The following is a 24,365-nucleotide window of genomic DNA, read 5'->3' on the forward strand; positions in this document are numbered from 1 at the left end:
ATCACCATTGAAAGAACTCCCCCGCAGGGGTTAGTGCTATGGATATAGACTGCTGCTGCTACAAAACGTATTCTTCTAATTACTTGGTTCTCAAGACAAGTTTTTGGGCCATTCTTTTCCCCTGAAATCCCATCCTTTCAATTCGTATTTGATGCTTTTGTATTACAAGGCGATAGAAGAGGTTTCTATGGCTTTTTTTATATTGTCGTTTTAAAATTTTATTAAATTTGATAAATAATAACAAATAATATATATAAAACCAGAGTAACCAGACGACGGTGTATGGCCCTAAACCCGCCCCAACCATGGGTTTTCTCAGAATTTTGTCTGGGATTCTGTATTTTTGCTGGGGGAGTTTGGATATTGATGCATGTAGCAACAACATAACGTAAACGAAATTACATGTGTGATAAAATAAAGCCAAAAAAATCTCTAACAAGTAAACCTTCTCCAAAAAATACTTTTCATGGCGTGATCGAGGGCTATTTCAGAATTGACTATCTCTACAGGGTACCCCTGTAGTTTTCAATTAAAGTTTCTAACATTTCTTCATACATTTACCCAGGGACGTACGCAGAGGGTGGGTTCTGGGGGTCCGGACCCCCCGAAATTCTGTCTTTTTTCTAAATTTAGTCTAACTTTAGGGGCAATTTTACACATTTTAATACAATTTAACCTCGGACCTCCCGAAATGGTTTGGACCCCTCCGAAAATAAATTCCTGCGTACGTCTCTGAGGCCAAAAAATTAGCAAATACAGATACTTTATTTTCAAGGGTGATATAAAAGGTTATATATTTTTCTCTGTATCCATCGATGAATTATGGCAACAACCGTTGAAACTATTGAAAGAGATCAACGTGAAGCTTCCACCACAGCAAGCATATATAGCAAGGACGTATCCAGGGGGGGCCTGGGGGCTCATGTCCCCTCCGAAACTGAAGCACGTTTTTAATAAACATACTTTTATGCTTTTGAGATTCTTTTGTTTCAAATTACTTCGAGTCTGTCAAAATTTTGGGCAATGTGTTTCGTCTTCTTTTAAGTCTAAGAACATACAGTGATGCCATTGCCCCTTGGTGGAATAAAAAAAAAACACTTTTAAATAGGATTAAAATTTCGTTTCTGTTCTGTTTACAACTTTAAATGTAATGGAACTATACACTCAGTGTTTTCTTATTATTGTTATGTGCTATAGCAGACATTTTCCTTAGTTACATATCTCTCGGAAATATTTGTTTGACTTTCTTTGTGCCACAATACAGTTCCTTCAAACCAAACTGGTTCTTATAATGAAAAGTAAGGAAAAGTTTAAGCAAGAATAGAACTCTTGCATCATATTATTATTATTATTATTATTATTATTATTATTATTATTATTATTATTATTATTATTATTATTTTAAAAACAAATTGATATTTCAAAACATTAGAATTACGTGCTTATGAGACTTTCCCTTGTCACCCCCCCCCCGCGAAAAGAAAACCTGGATAAGTGCTTAATATATAGTGATTAAATTCCCATCAAATAAATAAGTTCTCATGTATCTGACCTTGATACATGGATACATGTATTCAAACTACAGACCAGGAGAGCATAACGTGTTCTACAAGATAAAATTTTGAGATGACCAATTTCACATCACATCACAAATTCAGGATTGTAAAGACAAGGGACGTACGCAGGGAGTGGGTGCTGGGGGTTCGGACCCCCAATATCCCGACATTTTTGTAAATTTAGTCTAATTTTAGGGGCAAATTTACAAAGTTTAATATAATTATTATCCGTTAACATAATTATTATATTTTCCGTACGGTAATCGGGTTTGGATGTACATCTGCGGGCAGCCAAATTACTGTACAATTTCCATCTCTAAATCGAACAAAATCTGTTTTTAAATAATTTAGTATTTTATTTCGTAACAGAAGAAAAGACCTGATGGGTTGAAAATATATAAATATTGGAAACAGAAGGAAGAAGTTAAAGGGTTACTTACAAAAATAAAAATAAAAATAACGTATTACGCTCATTTGTACGCGTTTTCGTGCACACAGAAATAATAATAATAATAATAATAATAATAATAATAATAATAATAATAATAATAATAATAATAATAATAATAATAATAATAATAAAACGTATCAGATGCTCCATAGAAACACATTATATACCAAGCAATGCAGAACAAGTAATCATTTCAAGACTTCAGTGTCTTTTAAGGCAAGTTCTGCATACAGAGGCCAATTAACCAGAATAAACACCTTTGTTCAGGCTTTTGATTCAAATGAAGGGAGAAGCCGCGGGTGCTCAGAGATAGAGCGTTCACCTCTGGTGAATGGGGTCCCTGGTTCGATCCAAACTAGCGCCATATGAACTTTGTGGTGGACAAACACAGTGTGCATGTTTTTCTCGGGGTTCTTCCACTTTCTTCATACCACCATTTCATTCATTTCTCATCCTCATCGTCTCCTTTAGGCTAACCGGCATAACCGTAGGACGTAAAACTCAAAGATTTCCAAATAAAGGCACTATCGAAGAAATGTGTGCACACTTAAAACATCTAAATAACATCTGGTCAAAGCAGGAGGAGGTGCAAGATACTATTGAGACTAATCAAATTAAACCCTGAGCAGAAGAAAACGTCCGTGCAGTGATTGAAAATACTGTATATATTGTATTTTTCTTTAGAGACCTCAATACAAGCACTTGTTTCAAAGCATGAAAATAAATTCTACTGTTTTGCAAAATTTGAACCGCCATATTGGATCCACTATTTTGAAGATTTCAATTAGGATATCAAGTTCGTGATCAGTGAGGTCAAAAACCACAGCATGCCCATTTTTGCACACTCTGAAAGTGATTTTGAATTTTGGCCACGTTTTTTGCATTTCGAAGCACTGTGCGTCTTCGCAACACACAGGACAGCTCTTTAGAAACAGTACTGTATTGCGAAAATTAGTACGTCTGGTCACCCTATGCTAGTCAGACGAATTTCGTAACGGAGAATTTGGTGCAATAATTGAAACTCAAATAGTATAGACAATATATTCCAATTCGAGGTATAAATCAAGCAATATCTAATAGAAAATCCTCTGTGACATTCATATGTTAACACATTTTCATTGAATATAAATTGTTCAGTTTTCCCTCATATTAGCGGTAAAAGTGTGCTGGAACACAAGAGGACGCCGTCCCCAACCTCCAAAAAATATGTACGGCGTCCCCCAGTTCCTAAAAAATTACAATGGGCAAAGATAATCAGGGCTTGTCCATCACAAAGTTCACATGGCGATGGCTGGGATCGAACCAGGGACCCCAAGCTCAAGAGGTGGGGTCCGATAGTTATGCCTCTGGGCCTGTTCCATACATGACAAGTTAATTAAGGGACAATATTGACATATCTCAAAGCCGTACGAATAAATATAACTTCTAGGGCAACTACTAATACGGAGTTTTTTTTAACTGAAATTGGCCCACGACTCATTTTTGTTTGTGCTGTTTATGTAATATAATGAATCTGTTTGATACTTCATTTATAATTTCATGTTCGTATCGTATATGGTTGAAAAATATATTGTCTTCAAATTTATCCCCCTCGAACGGCGGGGAGCTACCCTGGGGAGAAGTTGCCCTCCTGTCCTCCACAAGTTAAGACCCTAAAAGAATCCACTACTTATGAACATTGTTTCTAGCATTTTCATTTTATTTAGTGAAGATATATCGAACCAGAGACCTCTACCACTAAGCCACTGCGCTCCCTACAATCGTAATCGAGTTCTTGATATACATTAGGGGGTCGGTGAAAGTAAGCAGAAGGGTAACAAATAGAATCGAAGTTAATAAACAGGTTGGGCTAGGTAGCACCATTTAAATCACTTTCTTTGATGCCCCCTCGAAATTTGACATGCCGGAGACGCCAGTGCGCGGGAACATACTATAACCGCATCTTTTTCACGCGCAGCAACAACTAACATATGTAGCACAACATATAGAATTTATGACAATTTGAAATGTATATGAATAGTATTATATTAACTCACCACATGTATATAGCTCTTCCACTTCTAAGGCCACGATTCTTCATGTTGCACATGGAATACTATTAGCTGGTTAATATTTAGTTTATTCGTCGTCTTCCCCACAATGAACACTTACAAATCATGTTTTCGTGATATTTGCAACTGTACTAGCAACTTGGTACAGTTGCCAATTAATGAATATTTTTATCACAAACATTTTTCCCCAATTGCAAACTCACCTTCACTTGACTATAAGAATCAACGAACTTATTCCACATTGCATCACCATATGACAAATGAAGGACGCGAACCGAACATACATGCAGCGAGACCAGATTACGATTTCTCCAATGAGGCTCTTCATCGGCAAAGGCGGCTCGGCGTCTGCCCAAGCACCTTTCCAAGGTCGGTCCGTCCGCTTTTTTCAGACCTTCTTTCGACTCCTTTACTTGTCGGCACGCCGACAGCGTTTCGGCGCCTTTCCGACATTTGCCCAGGTCGCCCGTCCGATGTTTGCCGTCTTATTCCAAAATGTTTGTCAACGATCCTCTCGTACTTGTAATTTAATTTTAAAAATTTACTTCTCATATACCGTTTACGTGCAGTCCCTTTACTACATTTCTTTTCATACATTTACCTTTTTTATGGTCGGCACGCCGTCAACGTTTCGACGTCTTTACAACCATCATTTGTAGTGGTCGTTCCGTTCGCTGTATGCCGACTATCTGCAGACTCCGTTTTCACAATTCATATTTTATGGAATTAGTGCCCACTCAAGGGAAAAACCTTCGGACAGTTTCATTTTTTACTTCATCTTTATATCTACGGACCAGCATTTTTCAGTGCTCGAAAAAATTATTTCTGAATATTTTCTAGTTAGTACACTGTATACTCAAAGCTGCCATATAATGGACCCAGAGTGCACTAAATGTATTCTCGAATGAGTACTTGAGTAGCAAAACTTGTAACGATGCAATTGACATGAAACGACATACGTTTACGTAATATTAAAATGAATGTACTCAAGTGAGCACTGGGGTCCGTAGAGGCTAAAGAAGATACAGGCTTTATTCATTTTCCAAAATTCGACTCGTTGCCACTTTTACGCGATATTGAAACATTCTCCGACGTCTATTTTTAAAAGAAATTGCCGGCAGTGCCTTTTTGCAGTCGTCATCCTACTGGCTGCCGACTGTTTCGAGAAAGCTTTATACGAGGGAAATATAAGCCCTAATTCGTATTTTAAAGCAAGAAATTACCTTCTAACTCTCTTTGTTTCTTTTGGTGAACGAATCTCTTTTTGCTCGTCGCGTTCGAAAATCGCGCGGAAAGACGCCGGTGTCCTCAGTAGGGACATGCAAGATTGAACTATGTTCTGTTAATTAATGTGAAATTTGGCGTAATTGTAGCAAAAGACTATGTGCTTTTCATATCTGAAATGTTATTTTGATAATACACCGTCTTAGGGGGCGAAGCTCAGAAGATGGATCTTTATAAAAATTCAAAATTTTGTTAACGAAATGCAAGTGAGCGTCAGATTATCCACAAATATCATGAGCATAAAAGATTCATTATGATTGTTCATACGCAAGGATTTACTGGCCGGAGCTAAATATTTTTTTATAGTTAATGGGAAATTTGTCATTATTTTTTAAAGAAAATGTTTATTTAGAAATAAGTCTTAGTAACAATAGGATAATACCCCTGTGTTGTTCTCCTTTCAGGGGCACGGACTCAGAATTTCTTTTGCCTAATGGGAGTGCCAATATGAAACATTGGAAGTAGTTTTCTCTAATTCAGTGGTATCCCAAACTTTCCAATAACGGGGACCCCTTGTTCGTTCGGAAAGTGGTCTGTAGGTCCCCTTGCAACGCTATTTGAAATAGATGGAATCACCACTGAGAAGAAAAAGATCAAGAAAAATAATGCAATAATTAGTTTATTCTAAATATACATGATTGTTTCCTAGTTAACGAAATTTCAATTGAAAATACAGTAATCTTCAAGACTGAAAATCAGTATTTTTTCTTAAAGGATACCACTTGGGGTAAACAATGTTCTCAAATGTGCGATCACTAATGTGAAGAATGATTTTTTTTTCATAATTGCGTTGAAATCTGGAATAGGTTTTGTCACCATCAATCTTAGGTCCGATTCCACACCAAGACGATTTCATTTCTAAGTTTTAATACTGCAAAGAGCAGAAAATTTATGCTCACTTAAGTAAGTGGTAGGGGAAGCCATCAAATGTGATGCCTTTTCATACAACTCTTTATACTCACAGCGCACAAGCAACCAAAAGTTACAAAGTTCATTTTTTAAAAGTTTATCCATGAATTCCCAAGATAGTTCCAATAGCTGTTCTTTTCTGTTCGAAACATTCATAATTTGTACGTCATGTATTTCTACTATCACCGACCCGAAGCTTATTTTGAAAATTTTTAAAAAAACATTTGGAAGATACAGACATAATATCAAACTTTATTAACCAACCCTCGTATATAAAAGGAACAATCTCGAAGCTTTCTTCATCAGTTTTGTATTTCGTGCATCTGTGTTGGTAGGTCTCATTTTGATTCTTACGGTCATATATGGTCGAGGAACAAGGACTGTTCACGTGAGAGTTACATGCTTGGTAAATGTCCTTTTGGGTTTCATTTTGGGACAATCACTTTAAACCTACGTACCTTTAATACCAAAAGCTCATTGGACAATAATTCTAAGACGCTAAGAGCGAAAATCGGGATTTCCCCGTTGACCATATACAAGCTTTGGTTTGCTAAATAGAACTCTCACTGTGTGTTTAGTACGCGTGCCAGTTTGTTACTTCGAAGAGCACCAACCAAGGCGTGTGGGGTGCCGTGTTCTAAAGATAATACGCGCTCTCCTTGTATGGGTTGAGCTTCGCACATTGAATCGCCGTTGGCATATGTGAGAGTTAATTTTCAGAGTTTATCAACAGTGATATGTTACGCATCTGTACAAAAAAGGTCATTCTAACAGTGTGTCGAACTCTCATATAAAGTGACTCGTAATACGTGTTAACACTTTAACATTCGTTTGTGGCCTCAGCTCGGATGGTCGTTTTATTTCTGCCAGTAGGGAATTACATTGAACCTTCAAGACTAGTTGACGCAGCGCCGAGCTTATTTCGGCTCTAGTACAGGAACTTTTGTGGATCTTGTTTACATCTAGGGGATTTGACGCCAGGACCCGAGTTGTACACTCTAAATACAATACCCACTATTTCAGAGGTACAAAACGGCCTTTCTGTACCCATGAATTTAGCAGGTACATGGCACCCAAGAAGTAGCAGGTACAATGTACGTCTGATTTCTTAGCTACAAATATTTTTCATAGGTACTAAAGCTCGTAATTTCATGGGTACAAAACCTAATTTCATGGGTACATGTATAGTCAGAAACAATATTAAGTATAGGTTGGAGCTATAATTTCATATACTTTCAACCTATACTTAAGTTAATATTGTTTCTGACTGTGCCTATTACATGGAGGTGCAGTGGCTCAGTGGTAGAGCGTTTACCTCTGGGGTCCCTGGTTCGACTCCAGGTCGCGCCAAGTGAACTTTGTGGTAGGCAAACTCCGTGTGCGTGGGTTTCCTCGGGGTTCTACCATTTCCTCTCACTTTCTTTATTCTACAATTTCATTCATTTATCATCATTGCCGTCTTCTTTAGCCTAACCAGCATAACGTAAAACTCAAAGATTTCATTTCATTTTGTACCTGTTTTATTGATAAACGTAAGTTGACTCAATCAATATCTAGATTACAACCCTTAACAACATTTGCTATTATAGGTCGTAATCTAAGCATTTTCAGTCAACATTAAAAGTCGCAATCACTCTGATTAACATAAATATGCTAAAAAGAAATGTGATGGTTCTGTATAAAACTTAGGTGGGCTAGTGAAAACTTTCGTAACGTGAGTCTGTTGCCCATTTCACAAGTAGAAATATTGGTTTAATCTATTTAAAAAAAATAATGGAAACAAGGGTCATGTGATGCATCACCTTTAAGACTAGATTTCAATAGAAATTCAAAGGCAAAGTCAGATTTTCAGTATTTGTACCCTGCTACTTTTCAGAGATGACATTATTAATGATATTGAAATTAGGAACAATATGAAACTGGTTACGTAAACAGTAATAATGAAAACTCATTTTTTCAATAAAGTTCTGATGATATACTATCACAAAATGAGGTGGGCTCCATTTTCCATTTAAGATTATTTTCAGACAAATTCAACAGGGCTGCCTCCAAACTGGTCTGCAGAACACATTATACTGCTAGAAATTTTCCGCATCCAACTAAACCAATTTACAATTATTCCTCTTTCACTTCAGAATATACAGTAATCAGGGTGGCTCTAACTTTGACTTACTTTGTACCGTATCATATATGAATATACCTTGTACTTTGTTCCTTATTATAAACACAAATATTTATTCGATTTGAAATGTTTGAATACATTTTATATTAATACTAAAGTACGGCCATTCGTCCCAATGGAAGGACGCGCCTCCTGATTTAAAAATGGAGAATCTGTCCTCCCGGAAGAATATGAAACTCCTATAAGAGGTATTCTGCAAAAGAACGAATATCAGTGTGATATTATCCATCAAACATCACCTTCGGAAAGCATCTCACTTTTAGTGAACGAACAATCGTTACTTTTTTTTAAAGATTGGATGCCATACAGAACTGAGACTTCTCTTTTTCCTTAGTGATGCTTCCTATGCTGCCATAAATATACAAAGTCCTCTTAACTGTGGGAAAATATTGTACAGACTGTTCCATAATTCGTGTTATTTTCTACAGCGCTGGGAGAAGATGAAGTTTATACACTATTAATGTAAAATTTGGCACTCTTATTGAGAAATATCTGAATTTTTCGAATTTCTAAAGAAAATAAGAGAAAATTGCTGTTTAGCCCCCCTTTTAGGGGTGTAAACACGAAAGTTCATTTTCCTTATGGGAGATTCAATGTTAAATTTTAGAAGCAGTTTTCTCCAATAATTATTCGTGAAGATTTTGAAGCAAATGAGTTGTATTTGTTACAAAATGCAAAAACACTCATTCACAAAGCTAGTAAAGCCGCCTTAAACATTATTTTGCGAAGGTCCCCCTTTTGGGGGGCAAGGGGCGTAAAAAGGTGGTGGGTGATATGTTACCAAAATCCCAAAATTTATTTTCGGAATGCCAGTAAGCGTGAGATTAATCACAAATGTCACAGAATAATGCTCCAATGTCCTTACATGTAAGAGTGACTGATAATGGGGCTACAGCCCCTTTCAAAAATAAAAAAAAATCACCATAAATATCCTTAGTAGGGACATACGAGAAGAAGGTATTTTTGTTAATTAATGTGAAATTTGGCGTCATTGTATCAAATGAGTATGCGTTTTTCAAATCTGGAATGTTATTTTGATAACGCGCCGCCTTAGGGGGGCACAGGGGGCGAAGTAATCGATGATGGATCTTTATAAAAATTCAAAATTTTGTTCCGAAAATGCCACTGAGTGTTAGATTTTTCACCACTGTCACAGAATTAATATTCTAATGCTCGTTGCATGTGCCAGTGACTTATATGGTGCTATAGCCCCCTTTCAAAAATAAAAAAAATCACCATAAATATCCTTAGTAGGGACATACGAGAAGAAGATATTTTTTTAATTAATGTAAAATTAGGCGTCATTGTATCGAAAGAGTATGCGTTTTTCAAATCTGGAATGTTATTTTGATAACGCACCGCCTTAGGGGGCACAGGGGGCGAAGCACTCGATGATGGATTTTTATAAAAATTCAAAATTTTGTTCCGGAAATGCCAGTGAGCGTCAGACTTTTCAGAATGCATGCTAAGAGATGTGTGTTTAAGAAGCACTGGAACACGTCCGAATCATTTGTTGGCGTCCCACTGTAAGCTGATTTTAAGCAATGTCAACAAACTTTTCTTTATAAAACACCCTCTAATTCCTGACTCAACTTCTTGTTCATGTGTACTGACAACAGTTTCAGACCTTTTCTTATCGCAATACACCAACGATTTACGAGTTAATGTGTTGACAGTTCAATAGGATTTCTTGTCTGTAATCAACACCTGGGTTAGATTGACTTTTTCGGAAATGGACATTACATAGTAGGTGAATCTCGGGGATAGACTGGCTTAATCATTTGATAATTACTTGTCGTTTCCAATATACTTTAAGAGTGCATTCATACTGTAGTGTCCTTCGATCATGCAGTCTTTAACTCAGGATCAGCGTGCTAATGTAATTGAATGGTACATTTTATCAGAAAAATCTGCAAGAGCAACAAGATCCCGTATAGTTAAAGAACTCGGATTAAAAGTACACGATATGCAAATTCACCATTTGTATAAACAGTTCCACAGGAATTGTTTTCACACTGCCCATCTTGCATCTAGAAAAAGTGCCGGAAGATATCCAAGTGCATCTACAGAAGAAACAAAAAGACAGGTGTTGTTATCTGTTACTAGTTCACCGCGGAAATCCCTTGCTCGTCGAAGCTTAGGCTTAAATATTAAGAAAACTACGCTACAAAGATTTTTAAGAAACTTGAAGGTAAAACCATACAAGGTCCGAATGGTTTCTGAATTGTGTGCAAGTGATTATGGTGATCGTGTTTATTTCTGTAACTGGTTTATCGAGAAGTTAAATGAAAACCCTATGTTCTTATTTCAAGTGATGTTTTCCGATGAATCAAAATTCTTCTTAAATGTCCTCATCACATGCAAGATATTGGTCATCGATACAGCCGAACGTGAGATCAGAAGTGTCAATGGACAAACGAGGAATAATGGTTTGGTGAGGTATAACTGCAACTGAGGTGATAGGACCTTTCTTTTTTGATGAAAATGCAATAACGTCATCATACCAAAAGCTGCTAAGAGAAAAAGTATTTGCTGAACTTGATCGTTTAAATTTAGGTCAAAGTGATGAATTATGTTTTATGCAAGATGGAGCACCAGCGCATCGCTCAAATACGACTATAAATCTTTTGAGAGAGAAATTTTGGGAACGGATTATTTCTATGGGGTCAAGTGTCGAATGGCCACCAAGATGTCCGGATCTTACACCATGCGATTTTTTCTTGTGGGGATTCCTAAAACAAATTGTCTACCAAAAATCATGTAACGGTGTAGAGGACTTGAAACAGAGGATTGTCCACAGTATAGAGATGATCACTCCAGATATGTTGGAGAAGGTGTTCACAGTTTCTTTAGTAAATCGCATTAATTTATGTCTTGTTCGTTCAGGAGGGCATGCCGAATAAAAGTAAGTTGATTTTATGGGTTTTACACTTAGGTTAATGATCTTTTTAAACAATTAGTGATAGTAGAGCCAAAAAGAGTAGTTTTCAACAAAGAATAATTTCCAGCAACTGATTCTTATTCCTCGGGAAACATTTGTTTCTATTACAACCGTGTGTCCGTGTGTATTACGTCTTTGTACATACGAGTAAGTTGTTATATGAAAAGTTGGGTAATACGGTTATTGTGTAAGAAGTAATGAAGATACATGCTTTTTCTTTTTACGAATAAAGCAAACAATATTGAAACTTAAAGCTTACTTTTAATTTTTAAGATCTTACTTTTCATTAAGATTTTTTTTTCCTGCTACGTTTTTCATTGTCATTTTGTGTTCTATTTCGAGATGGTTCTGCTTAAGTGTGTAGAAAATACATAGGTGATTTGTGTGTGAGATTTTCTGCTATAAAAAGAGCCCTAATTGATATTTAAAAATATAAAATTCTTTGATTATATTCCAGTGATACCATAACAACAAAGCTATATGCATAATCAGTTACGCTGACAGAAGTTATTCATTTACAGTAATTTCCAGGTTTATTGTATACTTGTTTAGTTTTGCAATAATGACAACTTAGTTATTAATTATGACATACTTATTGTGAATTTTTGTGATTTTTGGAAGGGGGCTGTAGCCCATATAAGTCACTGGGACATGCAAAGAGCATCGGAATATTAATGTTGTGACATTTGTGACTAATCTCACGCTCATTAGCATTTTCAAAATAAAATTTGGAATTTTCATAAAGATCCACAATGTTATGCTTCGCCCCCTTTGCCGCTAAAGGTGGTGCGTTATCAAAATTATACCGAATTAAAAAAAAACGCCAGCGCCAAATTTCACATTACTTGATTTTAAAAAATAGCTTCTTCCGGTGTGTCCCTGTTAAGGATATTTATCGTGATTTGTGGAAGGGGCTGTAGCCCCACATCAATCACTGGCACATGTAAAAAACATCGGAATATTAATTCTGTGTCATTTGTGATTAATCTGATACTCATTCACAATTCCAGAACAAAATTTGGATATTTTTTAATAAAGATTCAAATGCTTATGCTGCGCGCCTTGTGCCCTCCTAATCCGGTCACCAAAATAATATTCTATATTTCAAAAACGCGTACCTTTTTACTAAGATAACAAATTATTTTACATTAATTTGACAAGAAATAATGGTTTCTCGGATGTCCCTGCTAAAATATTTATGGCTAATTTTTATGTGATTTTTTGGAAAAGGGCTGTAGCCCCATATCAATCACTGGCACATGTAAAAAACATCGGAATATTAATTCTGCGAAATTTATGATTAATCTGGTGCTCACTGGCATTTCCAGAATAAAATTTGGAATTTTTATAAACATCCATCATTTTATGTTTCGCCCCCTGTGCCCCCTAAGGAGGTGCGGTACCAAAGTAACATCACATATTAAAAGACACATAGCTTTTTAGCACAATAACACAAAATTTAACTTAATTGATTTAAAAAAAAAATAGTTTCTTACGGTATGATCCTGCTAAGGATATTTATGGTGAATTTTTAATATGATTTTTGGAAGGGAGGCTGTAGCCTCATATCAGTCACTGACACATGCAAGGAGCATCGGAATATTAATTCTGTGACATTTGTGATTAATCTGACCCTCATTGGCATTTCCGGAACAAAATTTTGAATTTTTATAAAGATCCATCATCGAGTGCTTCGCCCCCTGTGCCCCCCTAAGGCGGTGCAATATCAAAATAACATTCCAGATTTGAAAAACGCATACTCTTTCGATACAATGACGCCTAATTTTTCATTAATTAAAAAAACACCTTCTTCTCGTATGTCCCTACTAAGGATATTTATGGTGATTTTTTTATTTTTGAAAGGGGGCTATAGCCCCATATAAGTCACTGGCATATGCAACGAGCATTAGAATATTAATTCTGTAACATTTGTGAAAAACCTGACGCTCTCTGGCATTTTCGGAACAAAATTTTGAATTTTTATAAAGATCCATCATCGGTTACACCGCCCCCTGTGCCCCCCTAAGGCGGCGCGTTATCAAAATAACATTCCAGATTTGAAAAACGCATACTCATTTGATACAATGACGCCAAATTTCACATTAATTAACAAAAATACCTTCTTCTCGTATGTCCCTACTAAAGATATTTATGGTGATTTTTTTTATTTTTGAAAGGGGCTGTAGCCCCATTATCAGTCACTCTTACATGTAAGGACATTGGAGCATTAATTCTGTGACATTTGTGATTAATCTCACGCTTACTGGCATTCCGAAAATAAATTTTGGGATTTTGGTAACATATCACCCACCACCTTTTTACGCCCCTTGCCCCCCAAAAGGGGGACCTTCGCAAAATAATGTTTAAGACGGCTTTACTAGCTTTGTGAATGAGTGTTTTTGCATTTTGTAACAAATACAACTCATTTGCTTCAAAATCTTCACGAATAATTATTGGAGAAAACTGCTTCTAAAATTTAACATTGAATCTCCCATAAGGAAAATGAACTTTCGTGTTTACACCCCTAAAAGGGGGGCTAAACAGCAATTTTCTCTTATTTTCTTTAGAAATTCGAAAAATTCAGATATTTCTCAATAAGAGTGCCAAATTTTACATTAATAGTGTATAAACTTCATCTTCTCCCAGCGCTGTAGAAAATAACACGAATTATGGAACAGTCTGTAGTACCTTTTGGACGTTCAGTCCTTCCTGAAGGATGTTTAAGTTACAAGTTTTCTGATGAAAGTAATGAAAATACTTAAAAATACCATCGATTATATTTTCGACATCAAATCTTTGCTTTTATCAACCCAAATAAAACAACATAACAGCTGAGCAATGGAAATACCTTCCATTAAAAGCTAAGCTTTTAGCTTTTGATAAAACTTATACAATTTACTTGGGGCAAAATGCCACATATTCTTCTTCAAGCTGTGGATTAGGAAAAAATGAAGAAAGAATACTTCAGTTTTCGCGTGCGGACTCACACCGATTAAAGCATCCGAAATTGAATAAAGCAGATCCGAAAGCTACGCGAAAAATTTGAAGAACAACCAAGGACCAGACTGTTTTGTTGAATTAGGGGAGGGGGCGCTGATAATGCAAATTTGATGTTTTAACCTTTTGTTCACAATTTTTGCTGCTACATTATATAACCTTATTAAATAATAAATAAACATTCTTATTTTAAAATGAAGTGCTAAAATACTTGATATACAGGAACATAATTCAAGTAATACAAAACAAGTTTATTGTTATTGTTTAATTGTTATTCTTGCAGTTGTTTTCGTTATAATATTTAGTATTTTATATGGTTTCTGCAGTACGCTGCGTTTAATATTTCTTTGTCACATGTCAAAATTTTTTTGCAAGTCCCAGAAATTGTCCAAACCATGTTGGGTACAATAAATTCTTAACGTAATAAATACATAAGAGCAGCAGGGATGTCTCTTCGATATCACGGCTGTTTCTCCATTTCCTTTTCACAGCATTTTGGACTCGGCAGTATAGAATAGGGTTGGTCCTTGAGGCTTTCAAGGTTTCTGGAAACGATGCCTGTAATATATATATCCAAAGGAATGAGTTTAGATATGTTTAATAAAATATAAAGAACACAGTACATATTTAAATAAAGAAATAAAATCACGAAATAACAATGCTGTGCAAAATATGCAATAATTATCTTATCCAGTGTAGCTACATCTAAATTGAAAAGTTGTTTACAGACTATCGTTATGTAGACGACACGTTAATTTTCTATAAAGACAACAAAAAAATAGAAGTACTCCTTAGAATGTTTAACAATATTAATTTAAAAAAATGAAATATGTTACACTTTGGTACGTTGTTTTAGTGGTAACATACTACAAGTACTTCAGTACTTTACTTTGAAATTCGATTGTTCTTGGTAAAATTCTGTATTTTCGTCAGAGTTTGTCCATGTGGGCGCAGCTCAGCCAAAAAAGGTGTTTTTTTTTTCGGGTTGGAAACACCTGAAAAAATCCACCTGGTTATTGAGCTTTTGATGAGTATATTAGTCATACAACTAAGCGGATCACATTGAAAGTGATTTCTACAAAATTTGGACTTTTAGGCATACTACATCATTCAATATATACTAATTAAGTCTTTTCTAGGACCTTTGTAAAGTACTGAATGAATTTTTAAAAACTCAGCTTGAGATAATTATGGAATTAATTGAGATAATTATACAAATTAATGCACAGATTATGCTTATATTTGAAAAAAATGAAGTCTTTGAGTTTTACGTCCCATGGTTATGGTTTGTGGGCTAATGGAGGCTGTGATGAAGAGAAATAAACGAAATGGTGAAATGAAGAAAGTGGGAGGAAACGGGAGAACTCCGAGAAACGGTGATTGTCCTCCACAAAGTCCACATGGAGCGAGCTGGGATCGAACCAGGGACCCCAAGAACCGGAGGTGATCGCTCTACCACTGATCCACCGCGCCCCCTTGTTGCAAATTATGACAATGAGAATCTTGAAATATAAGTCACATTTTAACACTTTTACCCACTTACATTTAGATATTTTGAAAAATAAATTAAGTCCGAGAAAACCGATACAGGCGTAGGTGGGTTGTTTTTTTAAACCCTGATTTTAGTAGCTCTCGACTTTGTCTGGGTACGATGCTATTAGCTGTTAAGTTTCTAAAATCCACAAACAACCATGCTCCAGTGAGAATCGAACCTGGAACATTGAAGTAAGCGGAATGATACTTAATAGCGCACGGCTACTGCGGTCAACTCTCGTTCTCATTTACAAAATCAAGCAAAAGGTGCTACAAGACTTCTTTCTGAACTGCAAAATTGGTTTCAAAGTACTTTTAAATTCTTATGTGCAATAGATGTAATCTGTTGGTCGTAGAAGAATGTCAGAAGGAAAAAAAAATGTATACAATTAAAATATATTAAAAAACTACAGTAATTCCGTGGGAAAAGAGCGGCAGATCGCGGAAAGATCTATGTAACTTTAGATAAGTATTGTTTACTGTGTTAACACATTCATGTGTTAAATTTAGAATTTTTGAATCAATATACAATGAAATTTATGTTGAGCATTCACTGATAGAGCAATTCCAGCAATTTCTTCAAAAGTGATGTGTGATTGGAAAACAAAATTAATACACGTGATTAAAGGCATTGGTACAGTAATTAAATAATTGGAAGTTTACTAAATGTAATAAATGTATACAGGTACCTATAATTATTATTGCTCTTTAAAGATAACAACACATTACCATTTTAATGGTAAGAGAACATTTACTTGATTTTTAAAATATCAAAGCGATTATTTATTAAAACATACTTCGATTTTGCTGCTATCTATGTCTCACAAAATAACGAATTACTTATTGAGATCACAACGCAAAGGCGAAGATTAATCAAATTGCGGTCCCAATTCCAAGCACTTCTATTCAAAAAAAAAAAAAAAAAAAAAATGAAGAATATCCTTCTGTATCCTACTGCCATATTACCAAATTTTACTACAATCCATGAGTATTGCATAAACAGGCTATTCAAAATTCCTTCTCCAATTTACTGTAATTACTGATGACGATCTTAAAGACATCCGAAACATTGATGTTGCGATTTCTAATAAATGTATTTTCAAAATAATAAAAAATTGCAAAAGATAAAAATAAATGGTTAAAATTTCGTTCAATACTAATTCCTATGTTAAAGGGTTTAAAAAGTCGACACTGGCCGTATTTAAGGCACCATTACAGCATTTGCCTAGTACGACTGAGATAAAGCAGGGATAAGCGGTTGCTGAGCGCGAACCCAGGAACTTCCTAAAACGAAGCCAACGCTCTACTCAACTGCCCTACGGTCACTCGCTAATATAAAGCAAAACTTTAATATAATTACCACTAACTCAAGTTCATTTGGAACGACACGGGTTTGTTGCTTCTCTTTTGACAACAGTTTTTGCTTCTTTCTTCCTCTGCCAATCTTCTTATGAAAATACCTTACGAAGAAGAAGAGGAGAGAACTGTCACTTTTATTTTACCAATAATAAACTAATTCTTAATTATAAATCAAAATAAATGTTAGTGTGCTTTAAATATGAAGCAACACATTTGTATTATAATCGCGCTATTTATTCCTATTGCATCAGACAGCTAAACATTTTCCTAGTAATCGATGTCTACTTTCGGAAAAAGATCTACTTTCATATCACTGTGTTGCATAAGGACGTTAAGGCCAAATAAAACTATTTATATCCATATGTAATCTAAATAAATTAAGAAATTTATTTAATCCAAAACACCACTTGAAAAGAAATATATATATATATATATATATATATATATATATATATATATATATATATATATATGGCTGACCATGTGTAGCAGACAGATACTGGCACCCAACAAAATATTTCCCAGCAGCTGTATCGAGTAATATTATATGTTAGTAGCGTAAGTAATTTTGGGGGTCTTATAAATTACACACGAGTAGAATCACAGTATTTACAGACAAATTGTTGAGTGGGTCAGGAAAGTTTAACGAAATTATATTTGTCTGTTTGTTTAGTTTGAGATATTGCATTCCCTATTTGAGTTTGCGGTATTGACCAAGAAACACTGAAATTTCGAAGGAACCGTATATTTTATTTTTGTTTGGCCAAGTTTAAGCTATCACCGTTCATAAAAAAGACAGAGAGAACTGTGTAAGTTGTAGGCCCAGTTGCTAAATTTTCCTTCGATCGCTTTTACGTTTTTTTCCTACGAACTCTTGTGGAATATCAGCTAGGGCCAGGTTAATTTAAGTCCTTTCAGTTTTCGTCGTTACTTTCGTGATATAGGCCTATGAGGTGAGGGAAAGGATAACCCCTCCCGCATGATATTGCGAGTTTTATTTGCCGCATTTTGATAAAACCGCCTTCTCCGTGTGCACATTGTGTATGTTTTTTGTCATGTACTTGTACAAAGACTTCGATGTATTCGTAGAAGGTAGAGGGGTGCAACGTTGTGACTGGTGTCCGAGGGAGAAGGGGGAATTTGTGTTATATAGAGATGTAAAAAAGCCGTTTTTTTTGAATCGATGGTTTTTTCACATAAATAGCCGGTTTTTTTTGGAAAAAACGAGAATTTTGGAAATTTTGGCTTTTTTCATTTTCATGATTTTTCTATCTAAATAGCTTTCTTATAGTATACTAACTAACTAACTAAGTCTATGGCCTATGGAACCCGGAGGTTCAGTGCCGCGTTCACAAAAGCTCTCCACTGACTTCTATCCTTAGCTAATTGCATCCAGTTTCTACTTTGTATTCCTATCTCTGCGAAATCCATCTTAATATTATCCTCCCATCTGCGCCTAGGTCTTCCTAATGGTCGTTTTCCTATGGGTCTACCAGTCAAGACTTTGAAAGCGTTTCTACTTTCTTCCATTCTAGCTACATGACCTGCCCACCTAAGCCTCCTAGACTTGACGACCCTAACAATGTTGGGTAAACCGTATAAACTATGTAGTTCCTCGTTATGAGCTTCCGCCATTCCCCATTCTCGTTCCTCTTGGGTCCGAATATTCTTCTCAGGATCCTGTTCTCAAATACTTTCAGTCTATGTTCTTCCCTCAGAGTAAGCGACCATGTTTCGCAACCATACAGAACAACAGGCATGATTATCGTTTTATATATTTTAAGCTTCAAATTCCTCGACAGAATTCGCGACGACAAGAGATTTTGAACCGAATAGTAACACGAATTATTTGTTTTTAGTTGACATTTAATTTCTTCGTGAATATGATTTTCGTCTGTTAATATTGATCCTAAATATTTGAAAGTATCCACTTTATCAAAAGTATTATTTAATATTTTAACGCCTCCACAATTTGCAGTACTACAGTCGCGACGCACTTCCATGTATTTAGTTTTCTCTGCATTTACTTCTAAACCCATGTCCCTGCAAGCGTTTAATAAGATCTCTGTATTTATTTCTACTGTTCTCCTATCATTCCCTATTAAATTTACACTGCCACTTCTATTCGATTGGGTTCTGGAATATACGGTTCTGCGGTGTGTATCTCCTTTTCTCCACGCACATTAGTTTTTGGCTGCGTGTTCAGCAAATCGTCAAAGAAATCTTTCCATCTATTTAAGAGGCTATCCGTATCAGTGAGAAATGTTCCGTCAGATTTCTTTAAAATATAAGCACGAGGTTGATAGCCTTTCTTAAATTCGCTGATCCCTTTATACATGTCCCGAATATTTTTATTTTTACTATTATCTTCAAGTTCCTTAATTTTAGCTTTCAAAAAATCGCGTTTCTTTGTTCTAAAAGTTTTGGAAGTTTTCCGCCTGATATCTGCGAAATTTTGTGTAGTTATTTCATTCGGATTTTGTAGCCACCGTAATTTTGGCTGTTTTCTCTTCTCTGCTAGTTTAATTCATTCTTGGTCGAACCATGGTTTGTTCCTACGTATTTCCGCGTGTCTCAATTTTCCTATTGCTGAACTTTTAATGCTATCTCTAATTGCAATCCAAGTATCCTCAACACTAGTGCACTCCGAGACTTCTAAAACCGAGAATCTATTCGAAACTTCAATCTGGTATTTCTCTCTTACCTGGCTCTCTTCTAATTTCTTTAAATTAAATCTCTCCGCTTTCGGACATTGAGTATTACCTTTATTCAACGATAATCTTTCCTGTATTATCGCTGCTACCAGGTAGTGATCAATGTCACAATCAGCCCCTCTAAACGACCGGACGTCAATTATGCTAGATTGTCTTCTTCTATCTACTAAAACGTGATCTATTTGATTATGTGTTTTCCGTCTGGTGATGTCCAAGTGTATTTATGAACGTCGCGATGTGGGAATTTTGTACTCTTCACAATTAGGTTTTTGGATGTTGCAAAGTTCACGAGTCTAACACCGTTGTCATTACTTTCCTTATGTAAACTTTCGTTCCCTATAATCGGTTTGAAAATATCCTCTCGTCCTACCTTCGCATTGAAATCCCCTAATAGAATCTTCATATGGTATCGCGGGAGTTGGTCAAATATCCGTTCCACTTCTTCGTAAAAACTATCTTTTATATCGTCACCCTTATCTTCAGTTGGAGCATGTACATTTAATACAATAATATCACACCACCGTCCCTTAAGAGTAATAAAAGGAAGTCTGTCAGTAACGAATTCAACCCGTTTAATTACTGGTAATATTCGTTTGTGAACGAAAAACCCTGTTCCTAACTGGTGATTTTTATTTCCTTCCACGTAAAATTTCCGGAATTATCAGATCCATTTCCTTCCCACCTAACTTCCTGAACTCCTACTAAGTCCATCCTGTATTTCTCTAACTCACTCGTTACAGATTTTAACGCGCCTGCCCTATAAAGACTTCTAATATTTCATGTTCCAAACCTCATGTCCATTTTCTTTTGGTGATGTCGTGCCAAGTTATCAGTCCTTGTCCGAGGCTTTTGTGAATGTTTCTTAACAAGTACCTTTTTTTACAGGATGAGGCTGTTAGCCTTACACAAACCCCCAAGCTGGAGGACCACTCCTAGTCGTCTGTCCGCGACTGCTTATTCAGTATATTCGCAGCTAACCTCTATATCTAGAGGCCTTCTCCTCGATCCGCAACCTGAGGACGCGCCATGCCGTGGTGGCAGGAACCCACGTTATTTCTTATAGTATATTCTATAGTTAGTTAAGAATTCCATGACCTGAATGCAATATTTCGCTCTGAAATTCACCATCAAGATGGATGGAGCACATGTTTTACGAATTAAAGCTAACATGAAGAATGTAGTATTTGAGGGCAATTTTAGAGGCTATTTAACTTTATTTTAACTTTTGAGTTATCGACATCTTTTTTCTTCCCTAGATCACTTTAGTTTGTCATCCATGTTTCATTTCTAAGAGCTTAGTACTCTAGCTTCTAGCACAAAAGTTAAACTTGCCCGTTTTTCTATTTATCCGTCAAAGCATACTTTTTTCAATATACCCGTCAAACCGTACTTCCACATTTCTGTTAAACTGTAGCTGTGAAGTGATTTAGCAATAATTTTCCGAACACAATCTTGAATACCAATTTATACAAATAATCAGAAGCGAATTTAGAAAGGACTTTAGGAGGGTTTTTTCTGATTGTTTCGTTTTCTAAAAAGTCCTAATTTTATTTGGGAGGTGCTTGAAGTTTATGAGTACAGGCATAACTAATATTTCGTTTCGTCTATATGTTTAGCAATAATATTCCGGATACAACCTTAAAAATAATTTTATACTGAGAATCAGAGGCGGACTTAGAAAAGTATTTTGGGAAGGGTTTTTCTTACTAATGTTTAGTTTTCTAAACAATCGTAATTTTTATTTGACGAGAGCTTAAAGTTTATGAGTAAAAGCATAACTTATAGATATTTTGTTTGTTGCACACATTCCGTAACTTTGGGGAACGGGCTTCGGTCCGAAAGACCGCCCCCTAACCTTCGCAAAACCGTCATTGCTGATAATTAGTAATAATAACGATATATAAACAATAAGAAAGGAAGTCGGCCAACTCACGGTACACGCACTATTTCTACATTCACAGATGGAATGAAGAAAAGCATTGTCAGAATGGTCGAATGCTGGTTGAATCCCGGACTTCCCGATAGAAGCGTAAAAGTTAATCACTCAGTCATGTTTGTCGTGCAGTTGTATTTAGCTTAACTTAAATATATTCCGTAGTACTTTTTGGGGGGGGGGGTGATTCCATAATGATATGTTGAATCCCTCTTGTTAAAAATTCAGAAAACTTGAGGATTGGGTAAACCGTGATGGTGGTTATATAAAACGTAACTGTAGAATTTCAAGAATATACAAAACCAAAAGCTCTAGATGTGCAGCCTTTAAGTGTATCATATAAAACTAAGTATTTCTCTTATGTTTTATTCTAATTTTACCTTGTTTCAAAAAGAGGGTTTGGAATATTTTGAAGTAAAAATACTACATAATATTTTGCTAGTTATTTGTGTATTTTTTTTTTAAAAGAAGTGTTTACTTTTAGGGTGGGCTGGTTTAACCAACTTTTTTTTTTTAATAACTGGTTTAAACCATAAAAATAAAAAGAATGAAAAATGCGAATCGTGTGAACGTCATGGTGACCCTTCCAGATATCAAACCTCCTGCAATAGTTCTATTTCCTTTTCACCTTTTAATCAAGGTGTCTCGTGATCAATTCTCGGTCGAACAAACCAAGTAGCGGTTTGGATGTCACTTTAAGCGAAAGTCTTCTCCTTGGTAACCTCGGTATTACGTAAGGATGTTCAGCCTAAACGTACAAAACGATACCAAATTGTATATTTTTCCTTGCCTGAATGCCTGTTGTTTTATAAAGAATCCAAAATTGCTTAAATATATTGATAGAAATTGGCAAAATTTATCGATTGCCTACGTAGCTTCCAGCATTAGATTGAATTGCACTTTCAATGATATCTATGTATTAAATTTATAATTTAATACCTCAGTTTTAGCGTACTGATTATGATACGTTGCCCTTTAAATTTTACATGCAAAGCAATAACGGGGATTTCCCGTTATTGTCTTACATTTCAAGTAATGACGGGATTTTCCGGATGGCTAGGGCGGGAGATTCTCAATTTAAGAAATTTACTGACCGGGCTTCTTTAAGCGTATTGGAGGTCTTCCGGCAAAATCTCGCTGTTGCATAATAACACAAAGGCGAAGCAAACTTATTTCTGTGAATATGTAATATAAATACATAAAGCAAAAATTCTAAATAAAAAACTGGTTTAAACCAAAAAAGCCTGGTTTAAACATCCCCCCAAAAACGGGTTTTTGGCATTTTCAAAAACAACCATGGTTCTTGTCAACTCTGCTGACTTTTGTATATAGAAGGTTAAAAAAATTCTTATTATATACATTGGTTAATCCTGTGGAATTCATAATGTAAATATGTTGAAGAAAAATTGTTTGAAATATCTTTTCGAAATTCATAGTTTATTTTCGAGATTTTATATTATTATCAGCACCAACCACTAATTAAATGACTTTTTGTGTTATAGAGAAGCAAAACAGTCTCCTTTATCAATTTAAAGCAGAATTTTGAGGAAAAGCCCAAAATTTCCCAAGCAAAAAAGAGAAGCAGAAAAAACCGAGTTTTTTCCAAAAACGCCTGTTTTTTCCGAGCCCTTGCATCTCTAGCGTTATATCGAGGACTACATGAAAAGACAAAAAAGTACCAAAGTGTACTACACTTGGTTAGATTACATTACGTTACTTGAGGCTAGGTTAGGTTCAGTTACCTTCAAAACAGAGCCATGTAAACTTTTAGAATTTACATGGCATAAAAAATTACTATTGCGTACAAACAATGCGTACGGATGTATGCTACAGTGTTGGGTGCGTCCGGAGGAAGCAGGCGTGTCAGCGATGGTGGGTATACGAGTTGGTAGTGAAACAAATAGTTTTTGGCAATGATACTAGCTTCAATTGGACTTCATATTAGTAAAGCTCCACTTGCAAACAGTATACTGTGTCTTTTACAGAATTTCAACAACTGACATTTGTTATTTTTTTGTAATTCTATAAAACGCAAACAAGGTATGTTAGAATCTTGACATATACGCGCTATTACCACACTGTCTTTTCCACCACTAAATCATATCAAGTGTACTTCTCCGCCAAACAGTCACTTCCGCCTCCGCATACAATATCCCTTACAATATCAAACACAGCCTACAGAAATCGCTATTCCCTTCACCTGACTTTCCCTTACTCTTCCTCTCAAACCAAAATAAATTTTCCAATTCACCCTGCAAATTTCCAAAAAATGGTCCGGCGATACAACACTTACACGGTAAAGTCCTTGCTCAAGCACAAGGTACAGGGATTTAGTAAACGTTACCATGAACGTAAGCACCAGAAGCCATAAACACAACCTATAGAAACCAGTGTAGTGCAAGGTGCACGTAACCATGTGTATGGAATACTTACCCTTGCACTTTCAATTCCATAC

Source organism: Thermobia domestica, chromosome 7 (genome assembly GCF_964235325.1).
Source record: "Thermobia domestica chromosome 7, izTheDome1.hap1.1, whole genome shotgun sequence".
Classification (NCBI taxonomy): Eukaryota; Metazoa; Arthropoda; class Insecta; order Zygentoma; family Lepismatidae; genus Thermobia; species Thermobia domestica.